Genomic DNA, 21,444 nt, shown 5'->3' on the forward strand with positions numbered 1-21,444 from the left:
ATGAGGTGACTACCCTTCCTTAACAGTAATAAGTGAGTTTTTCTTGACATTGTTTTTTTATTTGTTTTGTTTTGAGCCTTGCATTTCACCCTGAGAGGCCAAGCTTGTGCTAAAGGCTATAGTCAAGGCAGATGCCCATCTTTAGATGTTTAGCCTTGGAAAATAGTCATCTAAGCTGAGGCACAGTGCATGAACCTTTAGAACTTCTCTCATTGAGCCAGAGTCATGACATATATAATGTGAAACTAAAGTCACTATGCATTTTAATTCATTCTTTGGTGAGAAGGAATGGTTTGGTTTATTTTTTGTATCAAAGTTTTGCTTTTTTTTAAGATAAAATCATGACTCTGAGAATAGTCCCCCCTATTAGCTTACTTCATATAAATTCAGTTGCAGTTTGTACAGGCCAGGTGAGAAAGCATAGGAATTGAAAACACAATTTTTCCCCATCGTTTTATTATGAAAAATTTCAAACAAAACAGTTGAAATAATTATTCAGAGAATATCTGTATATCCAGCTCAATTAACATTTTGCTGTATTTCCCTGATAGGATATCTATGCAAATATTCAACCCTCTAACTATCAATCTCTCTTCTTTTTTGATGCATTCAAAGTAAGTTACAGGCATAAATGCACTTCACTCCTAAACACTTCAGCATGAACATTAACTTAAGTTCACTATTTGTTTAAAGTTCCCTTGTGCCCCTTCACAGTTGATTTCTGCCCTCACTCACCAAGAGGCAAACTTAATTCTGTATTTTTTCACCATAGATTAATTTTGTTTGTTATAGAACTTCATACAAATGGAATTATACAATGTACACTCTTTCTAAAGTTTCTCCCAGCATGTTTTTGAGATCTATCTATGTTGTTGCATATAGAGTAGTTTGTTCCCTTTTTTATGAAATGTAATCCATTGTGTGAATACTCCATAATTTGTTTATCCATCTTCTACTGGACACCTTGGCTGTTTCCGGTTATTGGCTATCTTAAATAAAGCTGCTATGAACATTCTTCTGTTAGTCTTTTTGAGGACATGTATTTTTCTTTCTCTTTGATAAATACCTAGGAGTGCATTGCTGGATCCAGGGGAAGATGAGTTCATTTATAATAGACTGTCAGACTGTTTTTCACAGTGTATCTTTTTATACTCCCAACAATTGGTGGCATCAGTCTTTTTTAATTTTAGAGGTTCTGGAGTATATATAAAGATTTCTCGTTGTGTTCTTAATTTGTATTTCTCTGATGACTTCTGCTATGGAGCAGCTTTTTGTGTTCTTGTCATTCAGATATCTTCTTTGGTGAAGTGTCTGTTCAAATTGTTTGCCCATTTTAATTAGGTTGCCCATTTTTATTAGTTCTTGATATATTCTAGATATAGGTCCTATATCAGATATATTTTGTGAATATTTTCCTAGTCTATGGCTTCCCTATTCAGTTTCTTAATCATGTCTTTTGATTAACAGAAATTTTTTTATTTTGATAAAGTCTAATGTATCAAATTTTGATTTTCTGGTTATTACTTTCTGATCCTAATAAACCTTTATCTATCACCAAACTGTGAAGATATTTCCCCTAGAAGCTTTAGCATTTTAGCCTTATATATCATATATGATCCATCTCAAATTAATTTCTATATATGGTGTGAAGAAAAGGTCAGTATTTCTTTTTTTTCGCATGGATGTCAAGTTGTACCAGCACCATTTGTGGAAAAGGCCCTCCATTGGTTTGCTTTGGTACTTCTATGAAAAATCAGGGGCTGGCCTGGTGGCACTGTGGTTAAGTTTGCACATTCCGCTTTGGTGGCCTGGGGTTCGCCGGTTCAGATCCCAGGTGTGGACATGGCACTACTTGGCAAGCCATGCTGTGGTAGGCGTCCCACATATAAAGTGGAGGAAGATGGGCACAAATGTTAGCGCAGGGCCAGTCTTCCTCAGCAAAAAGAGGAGGATTGGCAGCAGATGTTAGCTCAGGGCTAATCTTCCTCAAAAAATAAATAAATAAAAATGAATCAAATGACCTTTTAAATGTAGATCCATTTGTGAGCTCTCTATTCTGTTACATTTATCTCTGTGTCTGTCTTTATACCCTAACTCACTGTCTTGATTACTGTAGCTTAAAGAAAGTCTTGACATATCAGGTATTATAAATCCTCCCAAATTGATTCTTCTTTTTCAAGATTGCTTTAGATATTTTAGGTCTTTTTTATTTCCATATAAATTTTAAAATCAACTTGTTACTTTCTACATAAAAAAGAGGTGGGATTCTGGGGCTGGCACAGTGGCATAGTGGTTAAGTTCGCGTGCTCTGCTTCGGCAGCCTGGGGTTCACAGGTTTGGATCCTGTGTACAGACCTGCACACTACTCATCAAGCCATGCTGTAGCAGTGTCCCACATACAAAATAGAGGAAGACTGGCACAGATATTAGCTCAGTGACAATCTTCCTCAAGCAAAAAGAGGAAGATTGGCAACAGATATTAGCTCAGGGCCAATCTTTCTCACAAAAAAAAAAAAAATAAGAGGTAGGATTGTGATTACAATAACATAGAATAAACTGATTAATTTGGGGAGAATTGACAATGATAATGAGTCTTCCAATTCATGAGCATATTATCTCTTTCATTTTTTTAGTTCTTCTTCAATTTCTCTCAGCAGTGGCTTTGTAGTTTTAAAGTATACAGGTCTTGCATATATTTTTAAAAACTCGTGCCCAAATATTTTATTTTTTATGCTATTATAAATGGAATTTTTATTTCATTTTCCAATTGTCTACTGCTAGTATTAAAATACAATTGATTTTTTATATTGATCTTCTATTCAGCAATCTTGCTAAATTCACTTGTTCTAGTTGTTTTGTAGATTCCTTAGGTTTTTCTATGTAAGCAATCACATCGTCTGCAAACAGAGATCATTTCACCTCTGCTTTTTTGATATTTATGCCTTTTTTTCTTGCCTTATTGCACTTCCTCCAACCACCAGTCCAATGTTGAATACAGTGGTGTGAGTGGGCATCCTTAGCTTCTTCCTGATTTTAGGGGGAAGAATTCAATATTTCACCATTAAGTTGGATATTAGATTAGACTGTTCATAGATGGCCATTATCAGATCAAGGAAATTCCTTTCTTTTCCTAATTTAAGAAAGGTTTAAAATATCAATGGCAATTGAATTTTGTCAAATACTTCTTCTATATATAGATATAGAAATGATTTAATGGCCTTCTCCTTTCTTTTCTTTCCTTTTTTCAGTTATTTTATTGAAATCATAAAGGTTTATAACACTGTGTAATTTCAGGTGTACATTATTATTTATCAATTTCTGTATAGAGTGCATCATGGTCACCACCAATAGTCTAATTTTTATCCATCACCATACATACGTGCCCTTTTACCACTTTTGCCCACCTCCCAGCCCCGTTCCCATCTGGTAACCACTAACCTGTTCTCTTTATCCGTGTGTTTATCTTCCATATATGAGTGAAATCATGCAGTATGTGTCTTTCTCTATCCGGCATATATCGCTTAACATCATACACTCAAGGTCCATCCATACTGTTGCAAATGGAATGATTTTGTCATTTTTTATGTCTGACTAGTATTCCATTGTACCTATATACCACATCTTCTTTATCTGTTCATCCATAGTGGGGCACTTGGGTTGCTTCCACGTCTTGGCTATTGTGAATAATGCTGCAGTGAACATCGGGGTGCATAGATCTCTTTGTATTGTTGATTTCCAGTTCTTTGGATAAATACCCAGTAGTGGGATAGCTGGATCATATAGTATTTCTGTTTTTAATTTTTTGAAAATCTCCATACTGCTTTCCATAGTGGCTGCACCAGTTTGCATTCCCACCGGCAGTGTACGAGTTGCCTTTTATCCACATCCTCTCCAACGTTTATTATTTTTTGTCTTGGTAATTATAGCCATTCTGACAGGAGTAGGATGATATCTCATTGTAGTTTTGATTTGCATTTCCCTAATAATTAGTGATGTTGAACATCTTTTCACGTACTTGTTGACCATCTGTATATCTTCTTTGAAAAACTATCTGTTCATGTCTCCAGCCCATTTTTTGATTGGGTTTTCTTTTTATTCTTTTTTTTTTTTTTAAGGTTTTATTTTTCCTTTTTCTCCCCAAAACCCACTGGTACATAGTTGTATATTTTTAGTTGTGGGTCTTTCTAGTTGTGGCATGTGGGACACCACCTCAGCATGGCTTGATGAGCAGTACCACGTCCATGCCCAGGATCTGAACCGGCGAAACCCTGGGCCGTCGAAGTGGAGCGCGTGAACTTAACCACTCAGCCACAGGGCTGGTGCCTGTATTTTTATTCTTGAGTTGTGAGTTCTTTATGTATTTTGGATATTAACCCCTTGTCGGATATATGATTTTCAAATATTTTCTCCCAGTTGGTGGATTGTCTTTTCATTTTGTTCATGGTTTCCTTTGCCTTGAAGAAGCTTTGTAGTCTGATGTAGTCCCATTTGTTTATTTTTTCTTTTGTTCCCCTTGTCTGAGTAGACATGGTATTCGAAAAGATGCTGCTAAGACCAATGTCAAAGAATGTACTACCTATATTTTCTTCTAGGAGTTTTATGATTTCAGGTCTTACATTCAAGTCTTTCATCTATTTTGCATTAACTTTTGTGTATGGTGCAAGATAATGGTCTGTTTTCATTCTTTTGCATGTGGCTGTCTTGTTTTCCCAACACTGTTTATTGAAGAGACTTTCTTTCTCCGTTGTATGTTCTTGGCTCCTTTGTGGAAGATTAACTGACCATAGATATGTGGTTTTATTTCTGGGCTTTCAATTCTGTTCCATTGATCTTTGTATCTGTTTTTGCACCAGTACCATGCTGTTTTGATTATTACAGTTTTGTGGTATATTTTGAAGCGAGGGATTGTGATGCCTCCAGCTTTGTTCTTTTTTTCTCAGGATTGCCTTGGCTATTTGGGGTCTTTCATTGTCCCATATAAATTTTAAGATTCTTTGTTCTATTTCCATGAAGAATGGCATTGGGATCCTAATTGGGGTTGCATTGAATCTGTAGATTGCCTTAGGTCATATGGACGTTTTACTTATGTTTATTCTTCCAATCCATGAGCATGGAATATCTTTCCATTTCTTTATTGTCTTCTTCAGTTTCTTTCAATAATGTCTTATAGTTTTCAGCATTTAGGTCATTCACCTCTTTGGTTAAATTTATTCCTAGATATTTTATTCTTTTTGTTGTGATTGTAAATGGGATTGTATTCTTAAATTCTCTTTCTTCTTGTTATCACTATATAGAAATGTAACTGGTTTTTGTGACTTGATTTCATACCCTGCAACTTTGCTGTAGTTGTTGATTATTTCTAGTAGTTTTCTGATGGATTCTTTAGGCTTTTCTATATATAGAATCACATCATCTGCAAACAGTGAGAGTTTCATTTCTTCCTTTCCAATTTGGATTCGTTTTATTTCTTTTTCTTGCCTAATTGCTCTGGCCAAAACCTCTAGTGCTGTGTTGAATAGTAGTGGTAAGAGTGGGCACCCTTGTCTTGTTCCTGGTCTCAGAGGGGATGGCTTTTAGTTTTTCACCATTAAGTATGATTTGACTGTGGGTTTGTCACATATGGCCTTTATTATATTGAGGTACTTTCTTTCTATGCCCATTTTATTGAGAGTTTTTATCATAAATGGATGTTGGATCTTGTCAGATGCTTTCTCTGCATCTATTGAGATGATCATGTGATTTTTATTCCTCATTCTGTTATTGTGGGTGTATCACATTGATTGATTTTCAGATATTGAACCATCCCTGTGTCCCTGGAATAAAACCTACTTGGTCATGGTGTATGATCCTTTTAATGTATTGCTGTATTTGGTTTGCCAATCTTGTTGAAGATTTTTGTATCTATGTTCATTAGCAATATTGGCCTGTAATTTTCCTTCTTTGTGCTGTCCTTGCCTGGTTTTGGTGTCAGGGTGGTGTTGGCCTCATAGAATGAGTTAAGAAGCATTCCATCTTCTTCAATTTTTTGGAATAGTTTGAGAAGGACAGGTATTAAATCTTCTTTGAATGTTTGGTAGAATTCTCCAGAGAAGCCATCTGGTCCTGGACTTTTGTATTTGGGGAGGTTTTTGATTACTGTTTCAATCTCTTTACTTGTGATTGGTCTATTCAGATTCTCCATTTTTTCTTGATTCAGTTCTGGGAAGTTGTATGAGTCTAAGAATTTATCCATTTCTTCTATGTTAATCCAATGTGTGTGCATATTGTTTTTCATAGTATTCTCTTTTAATCCTTTATATTTCTGTGCTATCAATTGTAATTTCTCTTCTTTCATTTCTAATTTTATTTATTTGAGCCTTCTTTTTTTCTTGTTAACTCTGCCTAATGGTTTGTCAATTTTGTTTGTCTTCTCAAAGAACCAGCTCTTAGTTTGACTGATCCTTTCCACTGTTTTTTCAGTCTCTATTTCAATTATTTGTGCTCTAATTTTTATTGTTTCCTTCTGCTAACTCTGGGCTTTGTTTGTTCTTTTTCTAATTCTGTTAGGTATAGTTTAAGATTACTTATTTTATTTATTTATTACTGTTTGTTGAAGTGGGCCTGTATTGCTATGAATTTCCCTCTTGTAACTGCTTTTGGTGCATCCCACAAGAGTTGGTATGTTGTATTTTCATTTTCATTGTCTCCAGGTATTTTTTTAATTTCTCCTTTCATTTCTTCATTGATCCAGTGGTTGTTCAGTAGCATGTTGTTTAGTCTCCACATATTTGTGACTTTCCCAGCTTTTTTCTAGTAGTTGATTCCTAGTTTCATAGCATTGTGGTCAGAAAAGATGCTTGATATGATTTCATATTTCTTAGATTTATTGAGGCTTATCTTGTTTCCCAACATATCTTCTATCTTTGAGAATGTTCCATGTGCACTTGAGAAGAATGTGTATTCTGCTGTTTTTGGATGGAATGTTCCATATATGTCTATTAAGTCCATCTGGTCTAGTGTTTCATTTAAGGCCACTGTTTTCTTGTTGACTTTCTGTCTGGATGATCTACCCATTGATGTAAGTGAGGTGTTGAGGTCCCCTACTATTATTTTGTTGCTCTTCATTTCTCCCTTTAGGTCTGTTAATAGTTGCTTTGTATACGCTGGTGCTCCTGTGTTAGGTGCATATATATTTATAAGTGTTATGTCCTCTTGGTGGAGTGTCCCTTTTATCATTATATACTGCCCCTCTTCGTCTCTCATTATCTTTTTTATCTTTTTTTCTTCTTCTTCTTCTCCCCAAAGCTCCCCAGTACATAGTTGTATATTCTAGTTGTAGGTCTTTCTGATTGTGCTCTGTGGGATGCCTCCTCAGCATGGCTTGTTGAGCAATACCATGTCTGCTCCCGAGATCTGAACCAGCGAAAGAAACCCTGGGCTGCCAAAGCAGAGCACACAAACCTAAACACTTGGCCACAGGGCCAGCCTGTCTATTTTATCTTGAAGTCTGCTGTGTCTGATATAATTATGGCAATACCTGCTTTCTTTTATGTGCCATTTGCTTGGAGTATTGTCTTCCATCCTTTCACTCTGAGCGTATGTTTGTCTTTAGAGCTCAGACGTGTTTCCTGGAGGTAGCATATTGTTGGGTCTTGTTTTCTAATCCATCCACTCACTCTGTGTCTTTTGATTGAAGAATTCAGTCCATTTACATTTAGAGTGATTATCGATATGAGGGCTTAATACTGCCATTTTATCTCTTGTTTGCTGATTATTCTATATTTCCATTGTTTATCCTTCTTTGTATTTCTGACTGCCATTTCATTTTGGTGGTTTTCTGTGGAGGTTTTCTCAGTTTTCTCTTTTCTTATGAATTGTGGCTCTGCTCTGATTTTTTGTTTAGTGGTTACCATGAGGTTTGTGTAAAAGATATCATAAATGAGATAGTCCATTTTCTGATAGCCTCTTATCTCCATCAGTCTAAGCAGGTTCCATCCCTTGCCTCTTCCCCTTCTGAGTTATTGTTGTTACAAATTATTCTGTTTTGTGTCGTGAGTTTGTGAGTAAGTCAGTGTTTATAGTTACTTTTGATGCTTTCCTTCCCTTTATCTTTTAAATTATAATATATAATTAAGTTATATATTTGCTACCCTGTTCTGAAAGAGAGCTGCAGTTTTCTGATTTTGTCTGTCTCTTTATCTCCTTGCTCAAAGCTTTGTAAACCTTTGCCTTTTTGTTTCAGGTATGAGGACATCCTTAATCATTTCTTACAGGGGAGGTTAGTGGTGATGAACTCTCTCAGCTTTTGTTTATCTGGGAAAGCTTTTATTTCTCCATTGTATTAAAGCATAGTTTCACTGGATAGAGTATTCTTGGCTGAAAGTTTTCATCTTTCAGTATTTTGAATATATTATTGCATTCTCTCCTAGCCTGTAAGGTTTCTGCCAAGAAATCTGCTGAAAGCTTGATAGGGGTTCCTTTGTAGGTTATTTTCTTCTGCCTTGTTGCCCCTAACATATATATATATATATATACATATATATATAAAATCATTGCATTTTTGCCAGATTTGCTAATATATGCCTTGGAGAAGATCTTTTTGCATTGATGTCAGTAGGGGTTCTATTAACTTCATGTATTTAAGTCCAGTTCTTTCCCCAGGTTTGGAAAGTTCTCAGCTATTATTTCTTTGAATGAGCTCTTTGCTCCTTTCTCCCTCTGGAATACCTGTAATTCCTATGCTGCTTTTCCTAATTGAGTCAGATATTCTTGAAGAATTCCTTCATTTTTAAAAACTCTTATTTCTCTCTCCTCCACCTGATGCCTTTAATTGTTTCCTCCATAACATCAGCTCTGCTTTTTAAGGATTCCAGATTACTTTTTATCTCATTAATTGTGTTCTTCATGTCTAGAATTTCTGCTTGGTTTTTTAAAATATAGTGTCAATCTCTTTGGTGAAGTATTCCTTCTTCTCATTACTTTTATTCCTGAGCTCTTTGAACTGTCTTTCTGAGTTTTCCTATAACTTGTTGAGTTTCTTCATGACAGCTATTTTGAATTTTTCTGTCATTTAGATTGTAAATTTCTGTGACTTCAGGGTTGGTTTCTGGAGAATTGTCATTTTCCGTCTGTTCTAAATTTTGTTGCTGTATTTTCTCATGGTGTTTGATGAACTAATCTTTTGCCAGCACATTTGTGGTAGTAACAAGGCACAGATTCCACCTGCTACTGCTGGTGGGGCAGAAGCTGTGTCTGTGTTCCCACCCCATCTGTTGGAAGTTGTGCAGGTACAGTGGGTGCTCCCATTGGCCAGGAAAGCATTTGCACACAGGTTCAGGGCTGCTGCCTCACCAAGGCACATTCTCACTTGTGGGGCCACAGCAGTACTATGGGTGCTCATGCCAGCTGGGAAAGCATTCACATGCGTGCATATATCTGCTGCCACCTCTTTTTACAGTCACCCTAGCTGCTGTGCTTGGTGGGTGGCATTTGTTTGCAGGGTCTATGCCTGGGCCATTCATTGGGACCACAGCAGCAGAGTGGGCTCTCCCACCAGCTGGGAAAGCATTCACATTCAGCCCAGGGCTGCCACTGCCCCTTCCCACAGTTGCACCAAGGCGCATTTCCACTTTCAGGGCCACAGCAGTACTTTGGGCGCTTGCTGGCCTGGAAAGAATTTGGGTGCACACACAGGGCTGCCAGGAGAGGGTAGGGGAGTGCTCACCTATCTCCACCACTTCCCGGGGAGCCAGTCCATTCACCTTCAGATGTATAGCTGCATATCTCTCTCAGGCATCCTGTTGTGCTGTGTGGGTATCCTCTGTTGGTCAATGAATGTCCATTTAGTCATAGGTCAAAGGGGGAGAGAGAAAGGGTACACCTCACTCTGCCATGTTGCTGACATTCACTCCTTTATTTTCTTAATATGGTAGATTACATTGATTATCCCTATTGTCCTGAAATAAACCCAACTTCATCATGCTGTATTAGGCTTTTTGTATATTGCTTGATTTCATTTACTAACATTTTTGTTAAATATTGAGGAATATTAGTCTGTAATTTTCTGTTTGTAATCTCTTTTCAGGTTTTGTTTCAGAGTATACAAAACTCATAAAATGAGATAGGGAGATTTTTCTTATTTCCTGGAAGAATTTGTGAACGATTGCTGTTCTTTCTTTCTGAATTGTTTGATAGAATTCACCAGTGAAACTATCTGGGCCTGCAGTTTTCTTTGTGGAAATGTTTTGAGAATTTAATTTCTTTAATAAAAATATAGATATCAGAGTTTGTGTTTCCTCTTGTATGAATTTTTATAAGTTGTCTTTTTTTAGAATTTTCCCATTTTATCTAAGGTTTTGAATTTATTGACATAAAGTTGTTCATAATATTCCATTATTATCCTTTTGATGTCTGTATAATCTGTAGAATCTGAAATCCCTTCTTTTACTGGTAACATTGGTGAATTACGTCTTCTCTCTCTTTTTTTCTTATTTAATCTACTTAGGGGTTTAGCAATTTTGTTAAACTTTTCAAAGAACCAATTTTTGACTTTGTTAATTTTCCCTATGCTTTTTTTTATTGCATTGATTTCTGCTCATATTGTTATGATTTCCTTCCTTCTACTTATTTTAAGCATATATTACTTTGCTTTTCTTTTTCTAGCTTCTTAAGATGGAACTTTACCTACCATTTCTAAGATAAGCTTTCAAAGCTATAAATTACCCCTCGAAACACTGCTTTATCTACATCCTACAAATTTTGATATGTTATATTTTCATTATCATCCTGTTTGAAATATTTTCTGATTTTCCTTGTGATTTCTTTGGTGATCCTGTGTTATTTAGATTTATGTTGTTTAATTTCCCAATATTTTGTTTTTTCTAGGTATATTCTTGTTTTTGATTTCTAATTTAATTCCATTGTGGTCAGAGAATACATTCTATAAAATTTCAGTTCTTTAAAATGGATTGAGACTTGTATTATGGCCCAGCATATGGCCAATTTTGATGAATGTTTCATATACATTTGAAAATAATGTGTATTCTGCACTGTTGAGTATAGTGTTATAAAAATGTCAGTTAGGTCAAGGTGGTTGATAGTGTTCAGATTTTTTCTGTTCTTACTAACTTTTTTGTCTAGTTGCTCTATCAGTTAGTGAGAGAGGGATGTTAAAATCTCCAAGTATGATATGTGGATTTGTCTGTTTTTCCCTTTATAATGATGTCAGTCTTTGCTTCATGAATTTTGAGCTCTGGTATTAAGTACGTAAACACTTAATTGATTATTATTATTATGCTTTCCTGATGAATTGGCCCTTTTATCATTATGAAATGTTTCCCCTTTATCTGTAGTAATATGCCTATTCTTGAAGTCTATTTTGTCTGATACTGATATAATTATTCCAGATTTTTTGTGATTATTCTTTGCATGATATGTCTTCTTCTATTCATTTATGTTCAACTTATCTGTGTCTTTAAGTTGCATCTCTTCTAGACATATAGTTGGGTCTAGTGGCCTTATAGCTATGAGTCTTTGCATTGTATATTTTAGTAGTTTCTCTAGAAATTACAACTTTTCATGGTTTACTTAAAGTTAATATTGTACCACTTCAAGTGAAATGTAAGAATCTTGCAATCATATAGTTTCATTTACCATCCCCCCATCCTTTATGCTATAGTTGTCATTTATATTTCATCTGTATATGTTATAATCTCTATAATACAATGTTAGGATTTTTGCTTTCAACAGTTATATTTTCTTAAGAAATAAGAGAAAAAGTAATTTTTATATTTCCTATATTTACCATTTAGTACTCACATTTACCATTTTGAATGCTTTTCATTTATTGCTCAATATCTAAATTTATATCTGGTATCATTCCCATCAGCGTGAAGAACTTCCTTTATCATTCCTTGTGGTACAGATCTGCTAGCAATAAATTCTCTTAGTTTTTGGTTTATCTGACAGTGTCTTTATTTCACCATTGGATACTACAATGTATGATTTTTAAATCTCTCCAAAGCACTGACAGGTTTTATAAACACTATCTTGCTTATTCAACACTTGTTGGTGGATTCCTTAAGATTTTCTAATATAAGATCATGCCATCTGCAAATAGAAATCATTTTACTTCACTTCCTTTTTATTTCATTTTCTTGATGCACATAACTTTTTAAAATAGCAATATTTTGTTTTCTTGTTTGTTTGGTTAAAATAATACCTTCTCTAGGGGCTGACCTGGTGGCGGAGTGGTTAAGTTCGTGCACTCTGTTTCAGTGGCCCAGGGTTGACAGGTTCAGATCCCGGGTGTGGCCCTACACACTGCTCATCAAGCCACTCTGTGGCAGCGTCCCACATACAAAATAGAGCAAGATTGGCACAGATGTTCGCTCAGTGACAATCTTCCTCAAGGAAAAAGAAGAAGATTGGCAATAGATGCTAGCTCAGGGCCAATCATCCTCTCTCTCACACACACACACACATTAATATCATGGAGGTTATTATGCACATGTCTATAGCACCACAGGGTCATTTCTCCAGAGTGGCTTTGGTTATATTGCTCTGTTTCACAAAACAGATTTGACAGCATCTGTAAATCCAAAGATACAAGTTTTGAAGTCATCACTTATTGTAAAAATAAAATTAATAAGCTCCTCTTTATATTTGCATACTTTTTTTTGAAAAGCCCAACTAAAGACAATTGAATCGCTTTAAAGAACAATTATATAGAATGAATCAATGTGTTAAAATTATAGGGTGTACAAAATAGGTTGATTCAGGGTAGTGGTGGCAAAGGAAAGAGCAATCTAGTAGTTGAAAAAAAAAAGACAGTGTTTCTTTCAAATGACTTCAGGACATTTCCTGAGATGTTTAATCTCTATAGTCCATGCCTCATTATCCTTGCTAATAAAAATAATGGTACAAATTATACAGTCATATTTGATAACCAAAAATATGTTTGCTTTGAGATATAAGATCTGTGGCATTTGTTTTGACTTATTAGTTTGTTTCCCTGGATTTGGATTCCCTGAGTGTAAAATGATAGATATCTAGGGGAAACTGGCGTAGATTCATGGTAAGTAACAAGGAAAGGCCAAGGGTATTCATTACCTCGGGCTACTGTAATGAATTACCACAAACATGTTAATTTAAAGCAACAGAAATTTACTCTTTCACCATTCTGAAGGCCACAACTCCGAAATCAAGATGTTGGCAGGGCCACACTCCCTCTGAAGCTCTAGGGGAGAATCCTCTCTTGCCTTTTCCAGCTTCTCGTGGCTCTAGTCATTCCTTGGCTTATGACTGCATAATTCCAGTCTCTGCTTCTGTCTTCACATGGCCCTCCCCTCCTTCTCTCTATATGACCTTCTTCTGTTTATCTCTTGTAAGGGCACTTTGTCATTGGATTTAGGGCCCACCTGAGTAATCCTCAACCCAGATTTCATCTCAGGATCCTTAACTTAATTACATTTGCAAAGACCCTTCTTCTAAACAAAGTCACATTCACAAGTTCTAGGGGCTAAGATGTGGACATATCTTTTGAGTGGCCACCATTCAACCCACTATAGCAACCAAGAACTAAATATTACCCATATGTAGTCCACAAAATAAGGCAAAAATAGAAATTAAAAAATCTGAGTTTAATTTACTGTGAGAATATTTGTGTATGTCTCTTTAAAAACTTAATAATTTTTAGAAACCTAATTATGCTCTTTACCTGGGTAACTTCTATTTATCTTTCAAGTCTCAGTTCAAATATCACTTCTTCAGAGAGGCGTTCCCTGACCATTCAATGTAAATTATAAAAAACTAACTATATTTGCTATAGCTTTTATAATATAAAAAAAAGAAGTGTTAACCTAACATCTTCTGCCTTCACTATTGTCATCAATTCCTATCCATAAATTATGGACATAGGCTTGAATTTCCACAAATATAGCTAATCAGGTAGAACAGAGACTACTAACTACAATATTTTGTACATAAATGGTAGGGCCTCAGTAAATACTTACTAATTGAATTATTCCCCATCTATCCAGGACCTCAAACAAACAAAAGTAGGCATTGTCCTTGATTCCTTACTCTCTTACAGACATTTATTTCTTCAATAAATCCTTGACTCTACTTCCAAAACCTGTCCTGCATCTGACTCCATTTCTCCATCTCCCCTACTATAGCCCTGGCTTCTTTACCCAGGCTTGCAGGGCTCCATATGGCATGGCCTTGTATGCTCTCTGAATTCATCAACTATCATTTTCTTTCCAGTTCATTCCATGCCACATTGTTCTTGTTTTATATTCTAAATATACCAAGTTCATTCCTATCTGAAGGCCTTTGTTCTAGCTGTTCCTTCACCTCAAGTGTTCTTTCCCAGGATCTCCATGTGTTTGGCTTCTTGTAATTCAGGTCTCATATAAATCACTTCCTCAGAAAGACCTTCCCATTCCAAAGTTGCTCCATCACCCTGTATCATACCGTTTATCTCTAGCTGATATTTTCTCATATATTTATATGTTTGTTTATTATCTGTCTCTGTTTACTAGAATATTTATCTGTCTTGTTGATGCATATATTCCCTATGGCTAGGACAATATCTGGGATACAGTAAACACTCTATAAATTTTGGTCAATAAATGAATGAGTAAATGAACATCTTGATAGATGTGAACAAGACATAGGATCTCAAGCCAGTAAACCCTGACCTTTCACAGTAGTCTCAAAGAACAAACTCATGTCATGAATTCATTGTGTTCTTCTGTAACCCCTATCTTTTAGACTTGACATATATTTCACCTTCTTCCATGCTTAAAGGGTTGACGATATCAGTAATGTTAACTGTTCATGTACTGGGGTGTGCAGGGAAAGACTAGCATGTGCTCAACTGTCGTTTCCAATTTCCTTCTCTCTGCCAGATGTGCCCATCTTTAGCAGGCTCTCTTTGTACTCTCCCTTTTGATTTTAAACCTTACTGATCCTGACAGCCATACTATTGATTTTTTCTTTGGTTTGAGTTCTATACAAATTCTCCCTCTGGAGAATCATGGAATTTTATTGCTGAGATGAATCTTAGAAGAAAGGAAGAAACTTTGTGCCTTCCTTTAGTGGTTCTCCGTGGTGGTTAAGAATACAGGTTCTGAAATCAACTGTCTAGATTTGAATCTTGGCTCCATCATTTACTAGCTGAGTAGCTTTGGGCAATTTCTGAATTTAGTTTTTATATTTTTAAATCAGGATCATAATACCCACCTCATAGTGTTATTTTGAGGATAAATCTACATAAAGCACTTAACCTTGTGCCTATCATATAGTGAATGTTTAATAAAAGCAGCTGCTTCCATTATGAAGTTGATGATATAAACCCAGACTTGATGTGGTTCATCCATTTATTCAGCCAGCAGGATAGGTACCATGCTGTGCACAGGGTTCTACCCTCAAGAAACTCACAGTCTACTAGGGGAGAAAGATAAGTGTACAAGCTGTTCAAGTTTGGTACGATAAGTGCTAATTAGACATAAGATTAAAAGTGGGGCCTTTGACCTTTAATGGGAGTGGGGAAAGAGTGGGAAGGGGGTGGAGACAGGAGTCTTGTTGTCTGCCTCTTGCTCTCAGTCTTAGCTGCTCTCAGTCTCAGCTGTCTTCATTTTTTCCCAAAAGGTTAGGACCTTCAGAAATTGGCACTTTTTAGACTGGCACTGTCTCTTCTTTGGCTATTTTAGAGCCTGCAAACCTCTCTTTAGACATAATTTAGCACATAATTTCCCAAACAGCATTGTGAAGAACACTATATATTGCAATACATTAATGGTTCTGTGGGTTTAAAACAAACAAAAAAAGTGTTCCATGGTTCAAATAAATTTGGAAAATACCAGGTTATACAGAATTTCTTCCTGCAGCACTGCTCCTGCCAACTTTTAAATATGCTAATGTGCATTATTAATCTCCAAGAGAGCAATATAGTTCCCAAACTTGATTTGCCCCAAAATGTCTTTTAACAACTTTCAGAGCTAATGTTCCTCAGAACAGTTTGGGCACCCAGGCAGGTGGCAACTGAAGATTTACCATATTACAGCATGATCCAATCCCTTCAGAGTAAAAAGACCAAATTTCATTGAGGCTATTTCTTTAGTTCTACATGGCCCATGTGAGAATGACAACTCTCAGGCAAGAATGAAATGTCTTTCGTGAATTCTGACCATTTGAAAAAAGAACCTTTCTTCATGAAATATTGTATGTTTCCACTATAGGTCGTCTCTTTTGTTTAGCACTTAAGAGGAATTGGTTCTATTGCTTATTCTTACACATCCTGGGCATAAAATTAGATATATTACCTCACAAGGGACTGTCTAAATGATTTACATAGTCTGCTAAAGAAGGTAATGGAAATTGAACATGACTCCTTCCCCGATGGCATCCTGTGATGGAAAAGTTAGAAATTGAGTTGGAACTCTAAAATGAGCTATGGCCCACGTAACTTAGAGTAGTCTTATTTCTGCCAAAAGAATAATTTCCAAGTATAGTAAAGCCCCGTTAGAAAGCACATCAGCATATTATAGATTTGGTAAACTTGTAGGTCTAGTTGTGTTGCCTGTGTACTTTGAATTTGAACTATAATACAGGAAAAAAATCACACAAATGTAGTCCATGGCCCTTAGTACTCATGCCCCAGCACAAGCCTACTTAGGTTGAAAATCATGATTTCCAACATGGTTGTAATTCTTTGTAGTCATTCTATATGTACAGTTTACCTTACTCTCTGACAAGCCAAGAGAATAAATAGTAAAACCTGTGGTGTAACTCCTACAGGATGATCTCTGCAACCCCAAGTATTCTTTCTGAAGTATCAGTCATATCATGCACTAATCTCAGTTTCCTGTATCTCTGAAGTGACATGGATAGCATGGATGACCTTCTAGAACCTTTATGACTTTCAGATTCTTTGAGTCTAATTTTGAATGAGTAAAGGAGTCTCAGTCTTTTGGCATTTAGGTCCCTACTGAGTTGTTGTGGGAGTCAGAAATTAGTGATGGAGTAATTTCTCGCACACAACAGACTCTTATATTCTGAATAATCATCTTTGACAGACAAGCTGCCACCCTGTCCTGAGCCCTAGGAATCCTACAGAATTGCTCTTTCAAAGACTGTGGGACCATCACACATCTGGAACACTAACAGCAGCTATAATTTCATAGCAGCTTCTACATGTCAGGCATAACACTAAGTGCTTTATGGACATTATCTCTCTTAATTCTCAAAACTTGAAAGGTAGGTGGTATTATCCCCCATATTATGGGTGAGGAAACATAAAATGAAGCAACTTGCTTGTGGTTACCCAGCTAAGCAGTGATGGAGCCAGGATTCAAGCTCAGGTCTCTAATTTCAAAGTCTGTATTCTTTCTACACCATCATGTTGCCTCTCAGTATTTCCCAAAATGCTGCTGGAATTTGAAAATCTTTGCTAAAACACAATCCAGGAGGCAATGCAGGTTCACCATTTTGAAACATGCTTCTCAGTAGCTTAGGGAAGACAGGCTCTAGGCTATTAGCTCCCAGTTCCCTTTGGCTAAGAGTTGACCACTCTTTGGATGAGAATAAAGTCCTTTTGGTAAACTATGATGTTTTGGAGTTAGTGCCCTTCTCTTGAATATGAAATATGACATTTCTCCACCCCCTACAATTGTCTCTCCTGTTCAGGACCAGGTCTATAGCTTAGACACACTCTGACTTCTGTAGTGCATACTTTATAGTAACATAGACTCTTGGAGTTGCTGTCTAATCTAGCTTCTTACCTCACCTAGGAACATCTTAGTAGACACATCTGTGTTCTTCACCTTTCTAACCATATTACTCTTCAGTGAAGAAACTAATGCACAAAAGTCTAAAATCATTTAAATAAGGTCACATAGTAAGGAAAGTTGGTATCCACTTAAAGGAAACCACAGAACAGAAAAAGAGATATGGCTAAGCTTCAGTTTCTCAACACTGAAATATAGGATATACAGCTCCTAATGACCAAGGTGTTCTTCACTACCTCTACTCATTGGTGTGGCAGAGCTTTGTTACACTTTTAGATACTGTTCTATCATCTAGCATTTATTGAGAGTTAACTATATGCAAGAAACTTGTAAGCATAAATTTTTATTTTAAACTCAAACCTGAGTTTGAGTCCCTCCTTCTCACTAGCTTTGTGACTTTGAACAAATTATTTAAGTTCTCAAAGCCTCAGTTTCCTGATCTGTAGAATGGTGATAATAGAATACCTGCTTCAGGGTTATTGTGAAAATTAAATGAAGTAATACTATTACTTCCTTAATTAATATACTAGATTGAAATTCTAACTATACCCAGCTGCCTGTCCTGGTTTTCAACCCCAAGGTATAGACTTTCCTCTGCCTTCTTATTAAGGAGCTAATAGATTAGAAACAACCTATCCCAATATGGGAACTTCGCAAAAAGTTATCTAAAAAATCACCCTAGGAACTGATGAGGCTTACTTTTGTTGTCTTTAGGAAGTAATATCTATTGCTTTTTTCAGTCACTTTTGAGATTCATATTAGTTTAAAAGTTATAAGTTGTTTGTATTTATTAATGAGGAGGATTGGAGCATTTAGCTTCTCCTAAGTTTCATCATTCATCCAAAAATTCTTGGAATCATTGCTTTCAGGAGTCGTTATCATTATTTAAGTTCTCTGTTTCCAGGACTATCTAACTATCTAACCCCTATTAATATCTCTAGTATCCTCAGCATTCAAGGGAGAATTTTCGCATGAACCATGTTTTCCACATCTTTGTGTCCTACTCTGAGCCTAGAACAATTCTTTATATACAGTAGATGTTCAGTTAATGTTGAATAAATGAATGAATGAATTCTAAACATGGTCAGATCCTGGAAAGAATGGTGAAATGCCCTAATAAAAGTCTAGGGTGAGGGGGGAATGATAGGACTATAACATCTTCCCATGTAATTAATTTCCTTAACACCATGGGCAAGTCACAATTTCTCTGACCTGTCATTAGAGTTACATTAAATATCTCCAAGGGTTCTTCCAGATTTGAAATTCTATGACTGTAATTGAATCAGCTTTTTACTTAATGTAGTAATGTTTTAAGGGACATATTATAGCCTAAATTTGTATCCAATTCTGTGTGAAAATGAACTAACTTATAATTTTAGAGCAAGCCTGTTGAATTCCCAAAAGAAGGGTTACGGTTTTAATTTATTTTCTTGTTAAGAAGTTTAAAACTTAATTAGACCTTGGCTAGTGCCTCTATAAGATCTATTTTATGGAGCCTGATATAGTAATTGCAGAAGAGTGACAGTTCTATAAAATGTACCTAGAATGAGCATAGTATATATAAAGTATGATTTGAGGAACCTCAAAAGGACATTCCCAACCATAAATACCTTCTCCACTTAGCTTTCTTGCTCATAATAAATTACTACAAATTTAGCAGCTTAAAACACTGCCTGATTATTATCTCAGTTTCTGTAAGTCAGAGTCTGGGCACAGCATAATTGGGTTCTCTGCTCAGTGTCTTAACAAGGCTGAAATCAAGTTAGCAGAGCTGCATTCTCATCTGGTGTTCAGCGTCCTCTTCCAAGCTCATTTGGGTTCTTGGCAGAATTCCGTTGCTTTCAGTAAGACTGAGGTCCCCTTTTTCTTGCTGGCTGTGAGCCAGGGATCACTCTCAGCAGACCTTACCATGTTGCCCGCTCACAATATGCTAACTTCTTCAAAGCCAGAAGGACAATCTCTTTCCCTGGTATGCTGAGGTGGATTCTTTTTTTTTTAAAGATTGTCACCTGAGCTAACAACTGTTGCCAATCTTTTTTTTTTTTCCTGCTTTATCTCCCCAAATCACCCCAGTACATAGTTGTATATCTTAGTTGCAGGTCCTTCTAGTTGTGGCATGTGGGATGCTGCCTCAACGTGGCCTGACGAGCAGTGCCATGTCCGTGCCCAGGATCCGAACCAGCCACCACAGCGGAGCACGCGAACTTAACCACTCGGCCACAGGCCAGCCCCTGAGATGGATTCTTGTATAACTATCATCATGGGAGTGACTATCCCATTACCTTTTCCATATAAAGTAACCTAATCACAGGAATGGTATCACATCATATTCACAGGTCCTGCCCACACTCAAGGAGAGGAGATTATATAGGGTGTGTATACCAGAGGGTGGGCATGTTGGGGACCATCTCAGAATTCTGCCCACCACACCAACCATAATTCCAGAAATTACTACCTTTAGATTTATTCTTTGAGGATTTCTGAAGATATGGACATTTTAACTGATGTAAGCCCTTTTATCTAAATAAATAACAGTGCAACAGTCAAAATTTTATGGCTGGAAGGAAACTTAGAAATCATTTTATTTAAACCCTTTATTGTTTTTAACCTTTTCATTTACACATGAAGGAAAATGACTTGCTCAAATCACAGCTACTGTGATGCAAAACTGAGGCCAGAGACTCAGGTTCGCTGACTTCCATACATAGCACTGATCTCTTCCTACGTGGCACCCATTGCTGCTAGAAGGACCTAGGGAATTATATAGGGTACTCAGTGCCTTTATGTGAAGGCAGAAATAGGGAAAGGTTCACAGCAAGAACATATGGGAGAGCACCCTCAGATACCCATAGCATGAACGCAGGAGGTAGGAATGTCACAAAGGTGTGTGGGGAAGAGATTATTGAGAAAAAGCTCCAATTTTATAAATTCTTCTAAATTTTGTGGGAGGCAAACCTCTGTGCTTCAGTTCATTATTGAATTTTGTAAAAACATTTATAAGTGAAAAGGAGAGTTGGCTAGGATTTCATTCAAGACAGTCATCAATTTTTAAAGTAAAATTATTCATGATGTAGGCAAGGAAGCTCGAATTCTGAAAGAAATGTTTGCTTTATGAGGCACCCACTTGGTAGAAATCTGGGTTATTTTCTCAAATATAAAGATACTTAGCAATTCTAAAGCTTGATTCTAACTTAAATATGTTGCTTTGAATATCTTGTGGTTTAGTAAAATTACAGCAGTGCCCCAAGGAGGAAGAGAGCTGCTTTAGGGATTCCTGATTGCCACGGGGAGAGAGCAGGGCGAGGGCAGGATAAACTGCCAAAACATCCACATAAATAGAGCAGTAAAGACAAAGTCAGCCAATAATACATCCCACTGAGGAAAGGATCAGAAAGGAATTACAGCAACTGGGGAGGTACAGAGATTAGTATCTACTGCAAGCACTGCTTCTTTGGGGCCTTTAAGGTTTACTCCCTTTGGAAGCCTCTGAAGTTCCGATAAAACACTTGTAAAGGTGAAGAGTATTTAGCCTGTCACATAATTTCAGCAAACTGAGTTTAAATATATCCATTTAAAAAGTGTTCTCATTCCTCAAAAAATTAAAAATAGAACTACCATACGATCCAGCTATCCCACTACTGGGTATCTATCCAAAGAACCTGAAATCAGCAAT

General features: G+C 36.5%; 1 protein-coding gene across 2 annotated transcripts in view; it reads left to right on the forward strand.

The window, feature by feature from the left end:
- The window catches only part of MICU1 (mitochondrial calcium uptake 1), a 234,750-nt gene that overhangs the window by 193,284 nt on the left and 20,022 nt on the right, over positions 1 to 21,444 (forward strand). The window lies entirely within an intron of this gene.

The sequence above is a fragment of the Equus quagga genome, chromosome 2 (genome assembly GCF_021613505.1).
Source record: "Equus quagga isolate Etosha38 chromosome 2, UCLA_HA_Equagga_1.0, whole genome shotgun sequence".
NCBI lineage: Eukaryota > Metazoa > Chordata > Mammalia > Perissodactyla > Equidae > Equus > Equus quagga.